The sequence below is a fragment of the Dryobates pubescens genome, chromosome 1 (genome assembly GCF_014839835.1).
Source record: "Dryobates pubescens isolate bDryPub1 chromosome 1, bDryPub1.pri, whole genome shotgun sequence".
NCBI lineage: Eukaryota > Metazoa > Chordata > Aves > Piciformes > Picidae > Dryobates > Dryobates pubescens.
The window spans coordinates 17,580,838-17,599,943 of NC_071612.1; the positions used below are offsets into that span (position 1 = coordinate 17,580,838).

At 56.7% G+C, this 19,106-nt stretch overlaps 1 protein-coding gene across 1 annotated transcript in view; it reads right to left on the reverse strand.

Moving 5' to 3' along the window:
• The window catches only part of FBLN2 (fibulin 2), a 108,450-nt gene extending 94,721 nt beyond the window's left edge, over positions 1 to 13,729 (reverse strand). Inside the window, exon 1 of the mRNA XM_054162055.1 lies at positions 13,545 to 13,729. The gene's annotated coding sequence lies outside the window, so the exon portion shown is untranslated. The remainder of the gene's footprint in view (positions 1 to 13,544) is intronic.
• Between the last annotated feature and the right edge of the window lie 5,377 nt (positions 13,730 to 19,106).

A 19,106-nucleotide genomic window follows, 5' to 3' on the forward strand; every position in this document is an offset into this window, starting at 1 on the left:
GGACTCTCTGTCTGGAGCTTCAAGTTCAGCTCTTCTCCAGACTCCAAACAAAGCCAGGCAGGCTCAGTTTTGATCAGAGCAACCAGGGGAAGATGAAGCTGTCAACAAACACAGCTCAGGGCAGTGCCCACAAAGCACAGCAGAACCTTGGGCTTTGAAGCATTTCCTCTGTGGGGATTGTGCTGGAGCAAAGAATCCAAGACTTAGAAGCTTCCAAAGGGGGGGGGGGGAGGGGTGATGAAACTCCTCCAAGATTTCTCCAAATCACCAACATTGTGATTCCAAATGGATTTGAAAGACAACAAACTTGTGCCCTGGGGTGGGACACGGGGCAAGGGATGGAAACTGCAGCACAGGAGGTTCCAGCTCAACATGAGGAAGAGCTTCTTGACTGTGAGGGTCCCAGAGCCCTGGAGCAGGCTGCCCAGAGAGGTTGTGGAGTCTCCTTCTCTGGAGCCTTTGCAGCCCTGTCTGGCTGTGTTCCTGTGTGACCTGTGCTGGATTCTGTGGCCCTGCTCTGGCAGGGGGGTTGGACTGGAAGCTCTCCAGAGGTCCCTTCCAACCCCTAACATCCTCTGATCTGTGATCCATGGGGGGGGGGGAGGGGGTTGGGTTGGAACGAGATGATCTTGAAGCCCCTTCCAGCCCAAACCCTTCTCTGAGCCTCCAAAACCCTTTTCCACCCCAGAACAGACACATTTCTGCAGTTTGTCCTTCTTTCCCCTCAGGTTTAACCCCCCCCCCCCCCCAAAAGAAAGGTTTTCTAGAGGACTTGTGGAGGAACTTCTGCAACCAGCAATGACACTGCAGAGGTTTTTTCCCCAGAAAAAGAAAAAGCACACACCCCATCACCACCAGAACAAAGCCCTGCCTTTGTTTCAGACAAAGAATCTCAGGAGAAACCACAAAATGTTCAAGCAAAGCATGAAACATTTGAGTTTTTCCACCCATTCTGCCAGCAGGCTGAGTTTTCCCAGAGTGCTGAGAGCAGTGTCCACCAGGAAGGGTGGGAGGGAGGTCAGATGGACCACAGCCACTCTCTGACTCCAAATCCCTGCTGATGGGCAGAGGAGGAGGCAGGATGGGCTGAGGAGGAGGCAGGATGAGCTGAGGAGGAGGCAGGATGGGCTGAGGAGGAGGCAGGATGAGCTGAGGAGGAGGCAGGATGGGCTGAGGAGGAGGCAGGATGGGCTGAGGAGGAGGCAGGATGAGCTGAGGAGGAGGCAGGATGGGCTGAGGAGGAGGCAGGATGAGCTGAGGAGGAGGCAGGATGGGCTGAGGAGGAGGCAGGATGAGCTGAGGAGGAGGCAGGATGAGCTGAGGAGGAGGCAGGATGAGCTGAGGAGGAGGCAGGATGGGCTGAGGAGGAGAGATGCTAGTAGGTGTCAGCTAACAGCAGAGAGCTTCCTTGCTGATGACATCTTCTTGAGGAGCATCCTTACGAGGAGAGGCTGAGAGCCTGGAGAAGAGCAGCCCCAGAGGGCACCTGAGCAATGCTCAGCAAGAGCTAAAGGGACTGTTGGGGGCAAGAGGCTGGGGCCAGACTGCTCAGTGGTGCCCACGGATAGGACAAGGAGCAATGGGCACAAACTGGAACCCAGGAGGTTCCATCTGAACAGGAGGAGAAACTTCTTTGGTGTGAGGGTGCTGGAGGCCTGGAGCAGGCTGCCCAGAGAGGTTGTGGAGTCTCCTGCTCTGGCTCTTAGCTGACAGAAATCCTGTGGCTGACAGCACAGAAGCAAACGGGTGGAATGCTGTGTCCAGTTCTGTGCTCCCTGGTTCAAGAGAGACAGAGACCTGCTGGAGAGAGTCCAACAGAGAGCTATAAGCATGAGGAAGGAACTGCAACATCTCTGCTATGAAGAGAGACTGAGAGCCCTGGGGCTGTTCAGTCTGGAGAGGAGAAGGCTGGGAAGGATCTGATCTATGTCTATCTCTAGCTGAGGGCTGGGGGTCAGGATGAAGGGGCCAGGCACTTTGCAGTAGTGCCCAGTGATAGGAGAAGGAACAAAGGGTACAAGATAGAACCCAGGAGGTTCCACCTGAACAGGAGAAACTTCTTTGGTGTGAGGGTGCTGGAGGCCTGGAGCAGGCTGCCCAGAGAGGTTGTGAAGTCTCCTCCTCTGCAGAGCTTCCAACCCCCCCTGGCCATTGTGCTCCTGGGCAAGCTGCTGTGGGTGCCCTGCTGGAGCAGGGGGGTTGGACTGACAATCTCCAGAGGTCACTTCCAAGCCCCCAGTGCTGGGATCCTGGGATTGTGTTTAAAAGCAGGCATATAAGTGATGCACTCAGCTAACCTGCTTGCTCAGACTGAAGATGCATTGTTGTGTGTTCCCTGGTCTCTTCCACATGCCCCTTAGCCCCTTATCCACACACTCATAACCCCAGGGTATCACCCCAGGGTACAGCCCCAGGGTACAGCCCCAGGCTACAGTACCAGGCTACAACCCTAGGGTAGAGCCCCATGGTACAGATCCAGGGTACAGCCCCAGGGTAGAGCTCCAGGCTACAGTACAGCCCTAGGCTACAGCCCCAGGGTACAGCCCCAGGCTACAGCCCCAGAGTACAGAACCAGGGTACAGCCCTAGGGCACAGCCCCAGGCTACAGCCTTAGGGTACAGCCCCAGGGTGCAGCCCCAGGGTGCAGCCCCAGGGTGGGCTCTGTCCACACCTGGAGAAGAGTGCAGCTCCCTGGATGCAAATGAAGGGAGGTTGCTGCTGCCCTGCTGTCATTGTTCATGCCTCCACTTTAGAAGAGCCCACAAATTATCACCAACATTTTCCACAGCACAGATCCTTCTGGATGCCAAGCTAGCCATGCCAGGAATCCTCTCAGGGAGCAGTCTGCAGTTTGGGTTTGCTCTGAAGGCAAGCTGAAGCTTCAGGGCTGAGGTTCCTCTGCCCAAGCAGATCCATTTATGCCATGTGCCAGCCTGAAACTGAGGGCTAAGCCCTGACTGCATCTGCTGTGTGCAGGGTCAGAGGGCATCATTGCCAAGTGGCCATCCAAGCTTTACACATTAATCACACCCTGGTCTTTCCAGACCATCAGCTGGCATGTTACAGCTGGTACTGACTGCAGGCCAGGGCTCCGTGCATGGGGCTGAAAAGCTGAGAACAGGATAACATGGCACACCACCAACTGGAACTGCTGTGGCCGTGGAAAGTGAGCAAGTGAATAGCAAATAAGCCTCAGCAGAGCTGGTAAAGCACTGGGCAAGCCTCAGCAGCTTGGGAAGAAAGATGTTCTCCTGCAAGAGTGACTTTAGGCTGGCACTGAACCCAGGGAGCCTCTTCCCCCATCTCAGCTGCAGCTGGGCTGGTGAGGAGACCTCCAGCTGCCCATCACAGAATCAACCAGGCTGGAAGAGACCTCCAAGATCATCAAGTCCAACCCTAGCTAATCAACCAGACCATGGCACTGAGTGCCTCATCCAGGCTTTGCTTAAACTCCTCCAGGGTCATCAACCCCAGCACCTCCCTGGGCAATCTCTCTGCCTGGGAAGAACTTCTTGCTCAGATCAAGCCTAAACTTCCCCCTGCACAGCTTGAGGCTCTGTCCTCTTGCTCTGTTGCTGGTTGCCTGCTCCCTTCAGATGTGGCTGGTGGAGCAGCTTCTCACAGGCCTCCCTAAATCCCTTCAGGAAGCAAAGGGACAAGCTCCAAAGCCAGCAGGACTCTCTTCAACAGTCTAATTAGTGGCTTGAGATAATCCACTTGATTTTGCCTGAAGCACACTGGGAAGTAAGTGCTCCTGGGAACTGTGCAGCCAGCAAGAGGAGATTGGCTCCCTCCTGCCAGGGGGCAGGGACAGCAGTGGGAGGCAGCAACCTGGCACAGTCCTTACCAGGGAAAGGGTCTGGGAATGGTCAGCCAGGCTGCACAGATGCCCACCCTTCACCCCAGTCTCAAGGGGTTTCAGAAGGTGCAAGCCAGGCCAAAGAAGCCTGCCCAGCAGAGCTGCTAGCACCTTCCCTGCCAGCTGCATGGGAAGCCAGGAATACATCTGCAAAGGCTCCAGCGAGAACCAAATCCAACTGGGCTTTGGTGTCAGAGCTAAAGCCTGGCAGCCTGTTCCCAGGCAGCCTCCATCTGAGTGATCCCTTTCTGGAGGGCAGCTGGAACACATCCTTGATGTTTCATGACAGGGAAAAGCAAACCCAGAGCAAACAACTTGCAGTCCTCTGAAACGCTCCCGTGAGCAGCTGAGACTCTGCAGCGCTCTCACGTCCCAGCAGCTCCTCGGTCCTCAGCAGCTGAGTTGCACTTTTAAAGCCTCCTTCCAGCCATGGATTTAAAACAGCTTCTCCTGGGAAAGGGCTCAGGCTGCACACTTCAGAGTTTTCAATGTGTTTGGTCTTTCTCCTGTCTAAAGACACTAGCAGCAGAACAGCGCTTTCCCACATCCTCTCTCTTTTCTTCAGTCTCTGGGCCTCCAAAGCACAGAAGGGCAGAAGAAGAGCCCAGAAAAGCAGAAGAGAAGCCCCAGAAGCTGTTAAAGAGAAGTCCTAGAAGCTGTTCAAGAGAAACCCCAGAAGCTGTTCAAGACAAGCCCCAGAAGCTGTTCAAGGGAAGCCCCAGAAGCTGTTCAAGGGAAGCCCCAGAAGCTGTTCAAGGGAAGCCCTAGAAGCTGTTCAAGAGAAGCCCTAGAAGCTGTTCAAGGGAAGCCCCAGAAGCTGTTCAAGGGAAGCCCCAGAAGCTGTTCAAGGGAAGCCCCAGAAGCTGTTCAAGACAAGCCCCAGAAGCTGTTCAAGACAAGCCCCAGAAGCTGTTCAAGAGAAGCCCTAGAAGCTGTTCAAGGGAAGCCCCAGAAGCTGTTCAAGGGAAGCCCCAGAAGCTGTTCAAGGGAAGTCCCAGAAGCTGTTCAAGACAAGCCCCAGAAGCTGTTCAAGACAAGCCCCAGAAGCTGTTCAAGGGAAGTCCCAGAAGCTGTTCAAGACAAGCCCCAGAAGCTGTTCAAGACAAGCCCCAGAAGCTGTTCAAGACAAGCCTGAGAAGCTGTTCAAGGGAAGCCCCAGAAGCTGTTCAAGGGAAGCCCCAGAAGCTGTTCAAGACAAGCCCTAGAAGCTGTTCAAGACAAGCCCCAGAAGCTGTTCAAGGGAAGCCCCAGAAGCTGTTGAAGGGAAGCCCTAGTAGCTGTCTCTATGAATCACTTGGGATGGGATTGCCACAGAAGCAGACACCAAACTGCTTCTGAATTCAGCTGGGGACTCACAGCTCAGAGGCATCCTGGAACCCCCTGCCCAAGCCCCTGTGCATCCAGCATCATCCTAAATGCTTCACCAAGCCTCAGGTGAAGGAACAGGTCTGGATTTCAGGGCTGAAACAGCTGTTCCATCTGAACCACACAGACACCCTGTAGCTCCTGGTGGCTGCCCAGAGCAGCAGTGGCCTTTGAAGCCTCCCAGAGAGATCTGTTAATGGGACCTGAGCCAAGCTGGGGGAGAGGTGCCAAGCTGGGGGAGTGGTGCCAAACTGCAGTGACTAAGGACAGCATGAACCTGAGTGCAAGTGGCACATCTTAAGCTGATTCTGTCACAGAATCACAGAGTGGTAGGGCTTGGAAGGGACCTCTGGAGACCACCCAGTCCAAGCCCCCTGCCAGAGCAGGGTCACCCAGGGCAGGTTGCACAGGGTGGTGTCCAGGCAGGCTTTGAATGACTGCACCACCCTCCTGGGCAGCCTGTTATAGTGCTCCACCACCCTCAGGGTACAGAGGTTCCTCCTCATGCTTACACAAATCTTCCTGTGGTCCAGCTTGTGTCCCTTACCTCTTGTCCTGTCGCTGGGCACCAGTGAAATGAGTCTGGCCCTATCCTGCCCCCCACCCTCTGAGTATTGATAAGCATTGATCAGGTCCCTGCTCAGTCTTCTCCTCTCCAGGCTAAAAAGCCCCAAGTCTCTTAGCCTTTCCTCAAAAGTCAGAAGCTCTAGCCCCCTCCTCATCTCTGTAGCTCTTTGCTGTACCCTCTCCAGCAGCTCTCTGTGCCTCTTGAACTGGGGAGCCCAGAACTGGACCCAGTACTCCAGAGGAGGTCTCACCAGGGCAGTGGTCAGTCCCTTCTTCTGTCTGCTATAAACTTCCTTATTCTACTTCAGCTTTTCCAGAAGCTCCCTGATCAGCCATGCAGGTCTCCTGCTTCCCTTGCTCTGAGTGATGCATTGATCCTGAGCTTGGAAGGAATCACAGAATGGTCAGGGTTGGAAGGGACCCCAAGGACCATCCAGTTCCAACCCCCCTGCCATGGGCAGGGGTCTTATCAGCCAGCTCTGCTGAGTTCCCCTTCCTTGCAGAGGTCTAACTCACGGGATTTCTCCAGCAGTCTGCTGAAGGTGACAAAGTTAGCCCTGCTGAAGACCTCCTGGCTGTAGGCTTTGCCTGATCAAGGTGGTTAAGCTGATCCTGGGCAAATGGCTCAGCCCTCATTTGAGTAAAGCCTGGGGGGCACAGGGATGGCCTCTGCTGGGTGTGCCCATGGCAGAAGCTGGCCAAGAATCAGCAGCTGGCTGTAGCCCCCCCTGCACATCTGGCAGGAGGACAGAGAACATCCTCTTCAGAGGTTTTGTGGATACAGGAGGAAAGTGAGCTCCTTGTTTCCAAGGTGTGTCCACTGAAGGGGAGTGAGGAGGGAAGTCCAAAAAGGACCCAGAAGAAGCTTCATGCTAGGGACCATAAATAAACAGACAAAGTCCTGCCAAAATGGTCTGTGAGGTGACAAGGGATACAAACACAAGTGTGTGATGGACCTCCTCCTGCCTGTGTGACTGAAGGGGGCTGCAGGAAGGCTGCAGAGGGACTGTTCCCAAAGGCCTGCAGGGCCAGGACGAGGGGCAATGGGTTGAAATGAAAGCAGAGCAGATTGAGACTGGATGTTAGGAACAGGTTCTGCACCATGAGGGTGGTGGAGCACTGGAACAGGTTGCCCAGGGAGGTCTGGATCTGGAACTTTCCAGGTCTTTTGGCACGGGGGCTGCTCCTGAGCTTGCTGCAGCCTCCTGCAGCACCAGCTTCAAACTCATTAAATCACAGAGTCATTAAGGTTGGGAAAGCCCTCCAAGATCATCAAGCTTCCAAGTCCAAACTTTTACCCAGCACCTCCATGAGCACTAGACCATGTCCCAAAGTGCCACATAGGATGAGGGGCACTGGCTTCAAACTAGAGCAGAGCAGACTAGATGCTAGGAACAAGTTCTGCCCCAGGAGGGTGGTAGAACACTGGAACAGGTTGCCCAGGGAGGTGGTTAGGGCCCAACCCCTGGAGATATTCAAGGTGAGGCTGGACAGGGCTCTGGGCAACCTGATCCAGGGGAGGATGTCCCTGCTGAGTGTAGAGAGGGTTGTCTAGATGACCTTTGGAGGTCCCTTCCACCCCAAACCAGTCTATGATTTTCCTCCCAGGGTGCCCTCAGCCCAGCCCAGTGCCAGAGCCCAGAGGCAGTGTGACCAGGCATGGCTCCTGGGGCTGGGCATGCAGCTGTACCACAGTGGGACCCCTGGGGCAGAAGCACTTCCCATGTTCCTCTCTCCACCCAGGTCCATACAACAGTGCTGGGGTCCTGGCAGCAGTGGGGACAGCTTGGCTGCCACCCTGCCCCCAGCCAGGAACTGGAGCCCAGGCTGGCTCCAGTGCCCCCAGCAGTAACTGCCAGGGACAGCTCCCCCTCAAACATCTACTTCCACAGCCACCCCTACACAGGAAGCCTGGAGGTCACATCTGCACAATGAAACCATGGATCAGCCACTGTGCTTCAGCTTCTCCCTGACTTTGGATCCAGTCCACAGATTCATCAGCAAACAAGGCAGAGAGCAACCTTAAAGAGGGCCAGGAGCTGGGAGCAACACGGCTTAGCTCTCATGAACAAGACATTAGGTCTGCGACACTAAGGCTCTGCTCTTGCTGCAGTCCTCTTCAAGAGAAGGAGCAGATCCAGGCCACAGGTGAGCTGGGATGGCTTCTAAGTGGGATTGGTGCTTGTGTCAGCAGCTTCATTTGTTACAGAAAGACCACAGGAAGGTAAGCAGCAGAACACAAACCACTGCTTGGAAAGCCCCTTCCAGAGGTCTCTTTCTTCTAGCTCCTGGTCTACAGAATCCTAGAATGGGTTGGGTTGGAAGGGACCTTAAGGATCATCCAGCTCCAACCCAACCCCCATGGCAGGGACACCTCCCACCAGCCCAGGTGGCTCAAGGCCTGATCCAGCCTGGCCTTGAACACCTCCAGGGAGGAGGCAGCCACAACCTCCCTGGGAAACCTGTGCCAGAGTCATCATCCTCTCTGCAAAGAATGCCTTCCTCATCTCCAGTCTCAGTCTCCCCTCTCCCAGCTCAAAGCCATTGTCCCTCATCCAGACACTCCCAGCCCTTGTCCAAAGTCCCTCCCCAGCTCTCCTGGAGCCCCTTCAGGTACTGGAAGGCTGCTCTGAGGTCTCCCTGGAGCCTTCTCTTCTCCAGGCTGAACAGCCCCAACTCTCCCAGCCTGGCCCCACAGGGAAGGTTCTGCAGCCCTCTGAGCATCTTCATGGCCTCCTCTGGACCTGCTGCAACAGTTCCAGGTCCTTCTTGTGTTGAGGGCCCCAGAGCTGGATGGGGCAGGTGGGGTCTGAGCAGAGGGGCAGAATCCCCTCCCTGTGCTGCTGCTCTCCCTGCTCTGGCTGCAGCTCAGCACACAGCTGCCTGCTGGGCTGCCAGGGACCACTGCTGGGGAGTTTGTCACCAGCTGCCACCCCCAAGGCCTTCTCCTCCAGTCTGCTCTCTGCCCACTCTCCACAGAATGGCAGGAAATCCAAATTTGTAATGGAGGAGAATGAGGGGAAAAGCAAAACAAAAGTGAATGAATGAGAGCATATCACGAGATCAGAGCCTTGCTGTGAACACAGGGGCTGCTGGGCACCGAGGAGGAGATAAAGGCCAGAACAGGAGTCAAGGTTCTTCCTGCCACACGGGAGCTGCACACAGCTCATACAGCTCAGTCCTGGGACAGAGAAGGAGAAGGAGGAGGAGATCCCTGCAGACACAGCCCCCTCCCAGGGCAGCCAGAGGCCACCTGAGATCACGGCTGCCCCAAGGTCTAAGGCTCATGGAAGAGTCCTGGGCACTGCACTAGACACTGGCAAGCAGTCCTGGGCGCTGCACTAGACACTGGCAAGCAGTCCTGGGCGCTGCACTAGACACTGGCAAGCAGTCCTGGGCGCTGCACTAGACACTGGCAAGCAGTCCTGGGCGCTGCACTAGACACTAGCAAGCAGTCCTGGGTGCTGCACTAGACACTGGCAAGCAGTCCTGGGCGCTGCACTAGACACTGGCAAGCAGTCCTGGGCGCTGCACTAGACACTAGCAAGCAGTCCTGGGCGCTGCACTAGACACTGGCAAGCAGTCCTGGGCGCTGCACTAGACACTAGCAAGCAGTCCTGGGCGCTGCACTAGACACTAGCAAGCAGTCCTGGGCGCTGCACTAGACACTAACAAGCAGTCCTGGGCGCTGCACTAGACACTAGCAAGCAGTCCTGGGCACTGGTGATGCAGCTAGCAGCAGCCTGGTTTGTGCAGTGTGATGCTGAAAAGCCAGAAGGCAGCTGCAGGGTAGCCTGTGCCCACTGTGAGTCTTTCAGCCACCACAGAAATCCTCTGGATAATTTAAGGGACACTTCTGGCTTTGCCAGAAGCATTTACTGCCACCTCTTCCCCACAAACCAGGGGAAGAAACTCCCAGGCATGGAAAGATTTCCCAAGAGCAGCTGAGAAGGAAGACCAAGACTGCAAACATTTGCCACCCCCGGGAACAACGGAGAGCAGGCAGCTCGGGAGGGCACAGCTGGCAGCAGGCTGGGCCTGCTTTACACAGGGTGCAGAATCTGAGCACACAGAGGGGACAAGGAGGGACAGCCAAGGTACCCTCCAGACCCAGCAGCCTGCAGGCAGACTTTGAGAGCTGAGAGCAGAGCACTACAGCAGCGAGAGCCACAGCAGCCCTTACCTGAGAGGTTCCACGACACACCACAGGCACAGAAAGCAGCTCGGGCACAGGGAGCGACAGCAGGGCACAGCCTGCAGGGGGGATGCAGCCACTTCCTGCTCCTGCACACCCTGGGGAGCAGATATCACAGAATCACAGAATGTTACAGGCTGGAAGGGACCTCCAGAGCTCACCCAGTCCAACCCCCCTGCTAGAGCAGCATCACCCAGGGCAGGGCACAGAGGGATGCAGCCAGGTGGGGTTGGAAAGCCTCCAGAGCAGGAGACTCCACAACCTCTCTGGGCAGCCTGCTCCAGGCCTCCAGCACCCTCACTGTAAAGAAGTTCCTCCTCATCTTGAGCTGAAACCTTCTCTATTCCAGTTTGTCTCCATTGTTCCTTATTGCTGTGCACCACCCAAAAGAGCTTGGCCCCCTCCCGTTGACCCCCAGCCCTCAGCTATCGATAGACATTGATCAGATCCCTCTCAGCCTTCTCCTCTCCAGACTAAACAGCCCCAGGGCTCTCAGTCCTGTCAGTGACAGAGCTCAGTGCTCTCCAGAGAGACAGCAGTGGAGAAGATGCCATCCCCGCTGTGCTGCTGCTCCACAGCCATCTGCCACCAGAGCCATAAGCCTGCCTGTCTGGAGCACAGCCCTGTGAGGAGAGGCTGAGGGAGCTGGGGTTGCTTAGCCTGGAGAAGAGGAGGCTCAGGGGAGACCTTCTTGCTCTCTCCAACTCCCTGAAGGGAGGTTGTAGCCAGGTGGGGGTTGGTCTCTTCTCCCAGGCACCCAGCAGCAGAACAAGAGGACACAGTCTCAAGCTGTGCCAGGGGAGGTTAGGCTTGATCTGAGCAAGAAGTTCTTCCCAGACAGAGAGATTGCCCTTGGGATGTGCTGCCCAGGGAGGGGGTGGGGTCGACATCCCTGGAGTGTTTAAGCACAGCCTGCATGAGGCTCTCAGTGCCGAGGTCTGGTTGGTTAGTCAGGGTTGGGAGATTGGTTGCACTGGATGATCTTGGAGGGCTCTTCCAACCTGGGTGGTTCTGTGATTCTGTCTGCACAAGGCTGCAAGGACACAGCTACTGTGCTGGCTCTGCATTCCCTGGGCACTGGGTTATGCTGGCAGCCACATTTGGTCCTGTTTGGGTTTTCTCCTCACTAAAGCACCAGGCCAGAATTCCTCATCTGGGACTGACTGCCCAAAGTGGGGGAGAAGATTTCTTTCACAAGCACTCTGCTTCTGGAAACAGAAGACAGCAGATGGGGTTCTAAGGACCTGCTGTCAAGAGTGGTCTGGAAGATTATGGTGAGCCTCATCTTGTGCAGATGTGGCAGCAAAGCTCCACTCAAGAGCAGGCTCCTGCTCACAGGCCTCTTCCAGTGGATCAACTGATCACAGAATCACAGAATATTAGGGGCTGGAAGGGACTTTCAAAGCTCATCCAGTCCAACCCCTCTGCCAGAGCAGCAACACTTAGAGCAGGTCACACAGGAACACATCCAGGAGTGAGTATCTCCAGAGAGGGAGACTCCACAACCCCGCTGGGCAGCCTGCTCCAGGCCTCTGTCACCCTCACAGGATAAAAAATGTTTCCTCCTGTTCCCATGGAACTTCCTCTGCCTCAGCTTCCACCACTGCCCCTTGTGCTGGCATTGGGCATCCCCCAGCAGAGCCTGGCTCCAGCCTCTGGGCATGATCCTCAGCTCTGCCCTCCCAGCCAGCCCTCAGACATGTACTGCTCTCCCACATGGCCCACTCTGCATGCCTGGGTCAGACAGGAGGTGCTGATGGCACTGGAATGTCATCTGTAATGCCACCAAACACCCAAGTCTTGCTGCCCATCATCACCCCTGAGAGGCTACCTACCTCTGGGAATGGTGACTTCACCACCCCCCTGGGCAGCCTGTTCCAGGGAACCCTGGCTGGGAAATTTTTCCTGCTCTCCAACCTGAACCTCCCTTGGCACAACTTGAGGCCATTTCCCCTTGTCCTGTCACTTACTGCACGTGAGACCAACCCCCACCTGGCTCCAACCTCCTTTCAGGGAGTTGTAGAGGGTGATGAGGTCTTCCCTCAGCTTCCTCTTCTGAAGACTGAACCACCCTAGGTCCCTCAGCTGCTCCTCATCAGACTTGTGTTCAAGGCCCTTCACCAGCTTGGCTGCCCTTCTGTGGGCTCACTCCAGCATCTCAGTGTCCTTCTTATAAGTGAGGGGCCCAAAAGTGAGCCCAGTGTTTGAGGTGTGGCTTCACCAGTGCTAAGCAGAGGGCTGTGCACCATCCAAAAGAGCTTGGCCCCCTCCACTTGACCCCCACCCCTCAGCTATTTGATAGACATTGATCAGATCCCCTCTCAGCCTTCTCCTCTCCAGACTAAACAGCCCCAGGGCTCTCAGTCTCTCTTCATAGCAGAGATGCTCAAGTCCCCTGATTATCCCTGGTCCTGCTGACCACACCATCCCTGATCCAAGCCAGGATGCTGTTGGTCTTCTTGGCCCCCTGGGCTCTCTGCTGGCTCATGTTCAGTGGCCATCAATCAACACCCCCAGGTCTTGCTCTGCCTAGCAGCTCTGTAGCCACTCTGCCTCAAGTCTGCATGGGGCTGTTGTGGCCCAGGGGCAGCACTTGACACTTGATCTTGTTGAATCTCCCACTGGCCCTAGCCCATCTATCTATCCAGCCTGTCCAGGGTTTCTCTGATGGCATGTTAGAAAACAGGAGGCACAGACCTTCCAGCTCTGTTCCCTACTCATCACATGTGGGTGCCCAAAACCAAATGCCAGCATTAAATAACAATGTCTCTTCCTTCAGTACCGAAGGCTGAGAGAAAACCCTCCAGTAAGCTCCAAGGACCTTCCATGGGCCCATCCCCACCTCCTCCAGCCTCACTCCTTGCCGGAGGCTCAGCTCTGACTGGACCGAGGGGCTCCAGCCCCAGCCTTTGAGTGACAAGAGGAAGAGATAAGGGGAGGTGAAGGGGGCAGAGGGCAGGCTGGCTCCTGCCCAAGCTCTAACCCTGCCGGGAGCAATCCTGCTGCCAGGGGCTGGGTTTCTCCAGGAGTCCCACCAGCCAGGTCCTCCCCTGTCTCCCCACCAGAGCCCCCAGTGCTCCGCTGCCCGCGGGGGTCCGCAGCAGAAACCCAAGCACGCCACCGAGGCAGGACAAAGACACTTTTCCTGCTTCTCCCATGGATCTTCTCCTCTCCGTTCAGCCTTCCCCTCGGTTTTGCTGCTCTCACACGAGGCGGCCAAGCCAGCAGGGCCTGGAGAAGGCTTCCACAGGACAAGCTGGCCAGATCCCCCCACCCCCAGTGGCATCTGGGTTGCCAACGCACCCCCGGCGGTTGTTCCTTAGGGCGCAGCCCTGGCACCCCCGCAGCCTCTCCCCGCCGCTGCCGGCACAGCCCAGACCTCGCAGCCGCCGCGGGCCCTCCGCAGCGCCTTGGCCCCGCAGCCGGGAGGGGCTCTGGGTCGCCTTCCCGGCCCCGGGGGGGCTCCGCTCCGCTCCGCCCGGCACCGGCCGGGGCCCCTCCGCGCCGCTGCCTTCCGCGCAGCTCCGTTCCGCGCCCCGCCGCCAGCGCTGCACTCACCGCCCGGCTCCGCGCTGCTCCGCGCCGCTCCGCGGGGCAGGGGCGAGGGGACCCCGGGAGGCGGAGGGAGGGACCGGAAAGCTGCGGCGGGGCTGCCCGGGATCGTCTGAGCCGGCACCGGGGCTGCCGCCGCCGTCCCGCGCCGCGCCGCGCTCCACTCCCTCCCGAGCGCTCGCCGGCCCCGGGAGCCCGCGGAGCGCAGCGGGGCTGGGCCGCCCGGGACAGGCAGAGCGGCGGGGACGGGAGGCTGACTGCAGAGGCAGCGGCTGCAGCCCGGTGCCTGGGGAGGGGCAGTTTGAAAGAAGCAAACAAACCAACCCCAAAAACACACGGGCGGGGGGAGGCGGGGGGGGGGGGGGGGGCGAAAAACTCCGAACACCAAAACCCCAAACAAAACCCACACCGAAACGACAAACAAACCCTTAACCTCCCCCAAAACTTCAACCAACCAAAGAATCCTCCCCAAACCAACCAACCAACCAACCAACCAATCAACCCCCCTCCAAAAACCCCGGAGAAAAAACAACCACCAAAAAAACCCCTCCAAAGCAAACCAAACAAAAGCACAGAAAACCCAACCCAAACCAAACCAAAAAAATAAAGCACAAACAAGGCAGAAAAAAAAGCCAAAAAGCACAAAAAACCCCCACCCAACCCCAAAAAGACCAAAGGAAAAAAACAAAACCAAACCACTGAGCCAAAGGCCAAGCAAACAACAAATAAAAATAAAATTAAAGCCAACAACCAACTGATGACTAAAAAAGCTAACCTGGGAGCGGGGTGCAGGTGGAGCCCGGCAGAGCTGGGGCAGAGCAGCCCAAGTCAAGCCCACACAGTCAGTCCAAGGTGCCTTCCACGCTGGGCCCTGAAGTGTTTTCTCCTTTCAGCCCTGGATCTGCTTCCTGAGAGCCAAGTGGCCCCCAAGTGACCTCACTGTGAGCCGCCCTGGGAGCCTTAGGTCCCAATCTTTCCATCCAGAGGCTCTGGTTGTCACCTCCACGTGGCCATGGAGACTGCCCACAGAGATCCATCCTGGTGTAAATTAGAGGCAAGCCCCAGGAAGTCCCTGCAGCACCGTATCAGTGAGGAAACCTCCCTCGGAGGGGCTTCGGATCAGCCCAGGCTGCCCTGGGGACCTGCCCGCAAGCACAGGGGGCTTGCTCCAGTGCCTGGGCTTGGCCAGGGTGGGGGCCTCCTGGTACCCAGCTCTGGAGCTCCTTTTGGGGTGCCAAGATCAGCTCCCTGCATTTCTGCCCCTCCAGTCAAGCCCTTTGCAGCCTGGCTGCAAGGCCAGCTCTGACCATCTGCCCCCCAGAGCAGGCAGCTCTGAGAGACCCAGTTGAGATGTTTGCACCCTGCAGAGTCCTCCATCTTCGGGGGCATTTAGTTATGGGATCAACCAAACACCCCCCAGCACGTCCAGGCCTCACTGCTCATCCTGTTGGATGCCCACCAAAGCTGTCAGCAGAGGACAGTTCTGCCCAAGCCTAGCAAATGTCTATAAATATCTGGGGTCAAGAGGGAGGGGACAGACTCTGCTCAGTGCTGTCTACAGCTGCCTGAAGGAGGTGGTAGCCAGGTGGGGGTTGGTCTCTTCTCCCAGACAAGCAGCACCAGAACAAGAGGACACAGTCTCAAGCTGTGTCAGGGGAAATTTAGGCTAGAGGTGAGGAGAAAGTTCTTCCCAGAAAGAGCAATTGGCCATTGGGATGTGCTGCCCAGGGAGGTGGTGGGGTCACCATCCCTGGAGGTGTTCAAGAGGAGATTGGATGTGGCACTTGAAGCCATGGTTTAGTTAGTCAGGAGGTGTTGGGTGAGAGGTTGGACTTGGTGATCTCTGAGGTCTCTTCCAACCTCACTGATTCTATGATTCTAAGATTCAGTTGTGCCCTGGGATAGGACAAGGGGCAAGGGATGGAAACTACAGCACAGGAGGAAGAACTTCTTGACTGTGAGGGTCCCAGAGGACTGGAGCAGGCTGCCCAGAGGGGTTGTGGAGTCTCCTTCTCTGGAGCGTTTGCAGCCCTGTCTGGATGTGTTCCTGTGTGACCTGCACTGGATTCCATGGGCAGGGGGTGTTGGACTCAAAGATCTCCAGAGGTCCCTTCCAACCCCTAACATCCTGGCAGCCTGTGAAGTCTACATGGGAAGGGCCACAGAAGCATGGCCAAGGCTGCCAGCTCAGCCCTCTCCAGAATGCCTCCAAAGCTTTGCCTTGCCCAGCAAACAAGGGATGGAGCAGCATCTTCTGCTGCAGTCAGAGGTGGTAGCCCCCTCTACTGCTTGGTCACCTTCTGCTGTCACTGCCACCCTGGGGCAGAGGTTCCTCACTGTGCCCTCCTCCTCTTGCCTCTCCTCATCTGCCATAGCAGCAAATGCAGCTCAGCCGAGCCTGTGGCAGCAAAAATGCAGCGTGCCTGCAGGAACCTCTGGGTGCCTCTGGCTCTCCCGGCTCCTGGCCACAGGCAGGCCTGGAGTATGCCCAGACAAAAGGTGCCTAGGGCTGGGGGAAAGGAGCAGCACCTGAGGTGTCCTGCCTGCAGCACAGCCCCAGCCTGGGCCGGCAGGGCTGTCCCGTCGCCTGGTGCTGCCCTGTGAGTGGGGAGAGGGTTTGCTGCTGGGCTAGAGCAAGGATACCAAATCACAGTGCAGCTTCAGCCAGAGGGAAAAGTGCTGTCGGCTCTGTGAGGAAACCATCAGCCCTCCCAGAACGATCCTGCATGGTCTCAGATTTCATGGGAAGGAAAGAAGAAAGCAGAAAGAGGGAGCAGAGGAGGGGACTCCGATTGCTTTCTGCTCTTCTGAAGATGCAAGGCGAGCACTGCTGCTCTGAAGGCAGCATTTGGAGTCTCCTTAAATCATCTGGTGCCAGCCCATGAGTGCCAACCAGATGTGCCACCAGCAGATGGGCAGCAGCAGAGCCAGCAGGGCTCTGGGCTGGGCTTTGAGCAGGGTTTGTGGCCGAGCTGGAAGCGAGCCCACAGCTGCCAGCTCCACATGCTGGGGGCTGGGTCATGCAGGAGAGACCAATGGAGGCAAGCCCAGGACTGTGATCACAGAATCCCAGACTGGTTTAGGTGGCAGATCTTTAAAGCTCATCCAGCCCAACCCCCTGCGGTCAGCAGGGACATCCCCAACTAGAGCAGGCTGCTCAGAGCCCCAAACAACCTGCCCTGGAATGGTTCCAGGGATGCAGCATCTCCCGCCTCTCTCTGGGCAGCCTGGGGCAGGCTCTCCCCACCCTCAGTGCCAAACATTTCTCCTGTCTCTCCAGGCTGAAGCTGGTTTGGACCCTCACCCCTTGTCCCATCACAACGGGCCCTGCTAGGAGGTTGTACTCATCACACTTTCACAGACAAGGAGCTACAGGAGACTCCTGAAGCAGCTTTTTCTGCTCAAGCCCTGATGACCTCAGCAATGCAAATTCTGCAAGTAGGGGAGAAATTCCTCACCAGAGCAAGAGATGCACATGGAAAATACTGATGAAGCTTCCAGGCACACAAACCCTTCCTCAAATCCAAGAGGGGGAGGGAGGGGTGGTGTTCAAGCTGCACCTTTGACTATGTTTGATCTTCACCAGGAGGCTTCCTGCAGCACCCACTGACTGTTCTCACCATTTCTGCTCCACCAGCACAGGCAGAGGCAAGAGGAGATCCCAACAACCAGAGCCATTAAAGCCTGAAGTTCAAGATCACATTGCCAGAGGCCTTGCTTTGCCCAGAAGTGAATGCAGGGACTGGGGTGGAGTTCAGGAGGAGACCTGACCAAAGCCTTGGTGCTTGCTGGAGCACCTTTGGGAGGGGAGAGGTTGCAGGGAAGTCATGTGTGGAGTCTCAGGCTTGTGTCCAGCAGCTGAGGACTGAGCTAAAGGAGAGCAAGTGGCCTGTCAGGATGGATAACTGTGACAGGCAGCAGACTCTGCCTGCACTGCCAGTGACCTTCTGACAAACCACTGGGACAAACCACTTCATCCCTCCACATCCCAGTGTAAACCAGCAACCACAGATGCAGCTTAGCCCCAGAGGAGACAGAAACTCTTGAGCACAGCACCCCTGAAGAGCCTCCCAGCCCAGCTCTGCTGCCCCCTCACCACACCACCACTTCACCTGGATGAACCCAGGAAGTCCTAAGCCCAGATGGGAGGTTGGGAGTCCCAGGCTGGTGGCCTGTCCTCAGGCAGAGCTTCCACTCCATTTGCCTGAGGGAAAAGATGGCTCAGAAGCAGTGATTTCTGCACTGCCTGCAGGGATCCTGCAGGAAGGCTGCAGAGGAACTGTTCCTGAGGGAGTCTGGAGCCAGGCCAAGGGGGAATGGTTTGGAGCTGAGGCAGAGCAGGGTTAGGCTGGAGCTGAGGAAGAAGTTCTTCAGTGTGAGGCTGGTGAGACTCTGGCACAGGCTGCCCAGGGAGGCTGTGGCTGCCTTCTGCCTGGGGGTGTTCAAGGCCAGGCTGGGTGAGGCCCTGATCAACCTGGGCTAGTGGGAGGGGACCCTGCCCATGGTGGGGAGGTTGGAGCAGATGACCTGTGAGGCCCTTCCCCGCGTAAGCTGTTCTATGATCTTATGGTCAATCACTGAACATCTCCTGCTTTGCCTTCAAGTGGAGCTCAAGTGACACTGAAGAGCTAACCCAGCCAATGAGGCTGAAGGGAAGCAGCCATTCCTGGGTGAAAGGAAGCTGGCAAACCCCCACTCTTAGGGGACAGGGAGGGCAAGGCAGGTCGTGAGAATCCACCCAGAGGCACAGAGCAGCCATCACCATCGGTGGGATGAGCACACAGCCACCGAGGCATTGGCTTTGAGAAGCCAAACTAACTCTTTGGGGGTCTGGCTTAAGGAGGAAAAATGTTCTTTTGGACTCTGGTTCAGCCAATTCTTGCATCTCCAGCATTCCTGAAACCCTGAGCTCTGCCTTGGGTGCCAAAGGGGAGAGGGGCAGCTCTGTCTCCTTCCAAGAGACAGGAGGAAAGCAGAACACACAGAGCAGCCTCTCTGCATGGTGTAGCTAGAGGGCCTGACCCACTTAGAAGCAACTGGAGCTCTCCCAGCCAAAAGCCCCAAAGAAGAGGACCCAAAGCAGAGGAGAGAAACTGGGACAGTTCAGAATTCCAGAGCTGACCCCCAAAAATCTTTAGCATTTCCTAAGCAACAATTTGCTAACTGCAGAGTGGTGAGAACCACCCCATCAGTGTCCTCTGCCCCATTTTTATTGCCACTGCAAGCTGCAGCAGCTCTTCTGCCACATGTCTCCTCTGACTCTTTCCTCCAGGGGGGTGCTGCATTCCCACTCCAGAGCAGTGCTGCTCTGCTGGGGGAGCCATGGGGCAGAGCTGAACCAGAGCTGACAACCAGAGCTTTTTAGGAGAGCTTCTTCCCCATGAGGGTGGTGAGACACTGGCACAGGTTACCCAGGGAGGTGGTGGAAGCCTCATGCCTGGAGAAGGCTCCCAGGAGACTTTCTTGTGGCCTCCCAGTATCTGAAGGGGGCTACAAGAAAACTGGGGAGGGACTTTTGAGGGTGTTAGGGAGGGATAGGACTGGGGGGGATGGAGCAAAACTACAAAT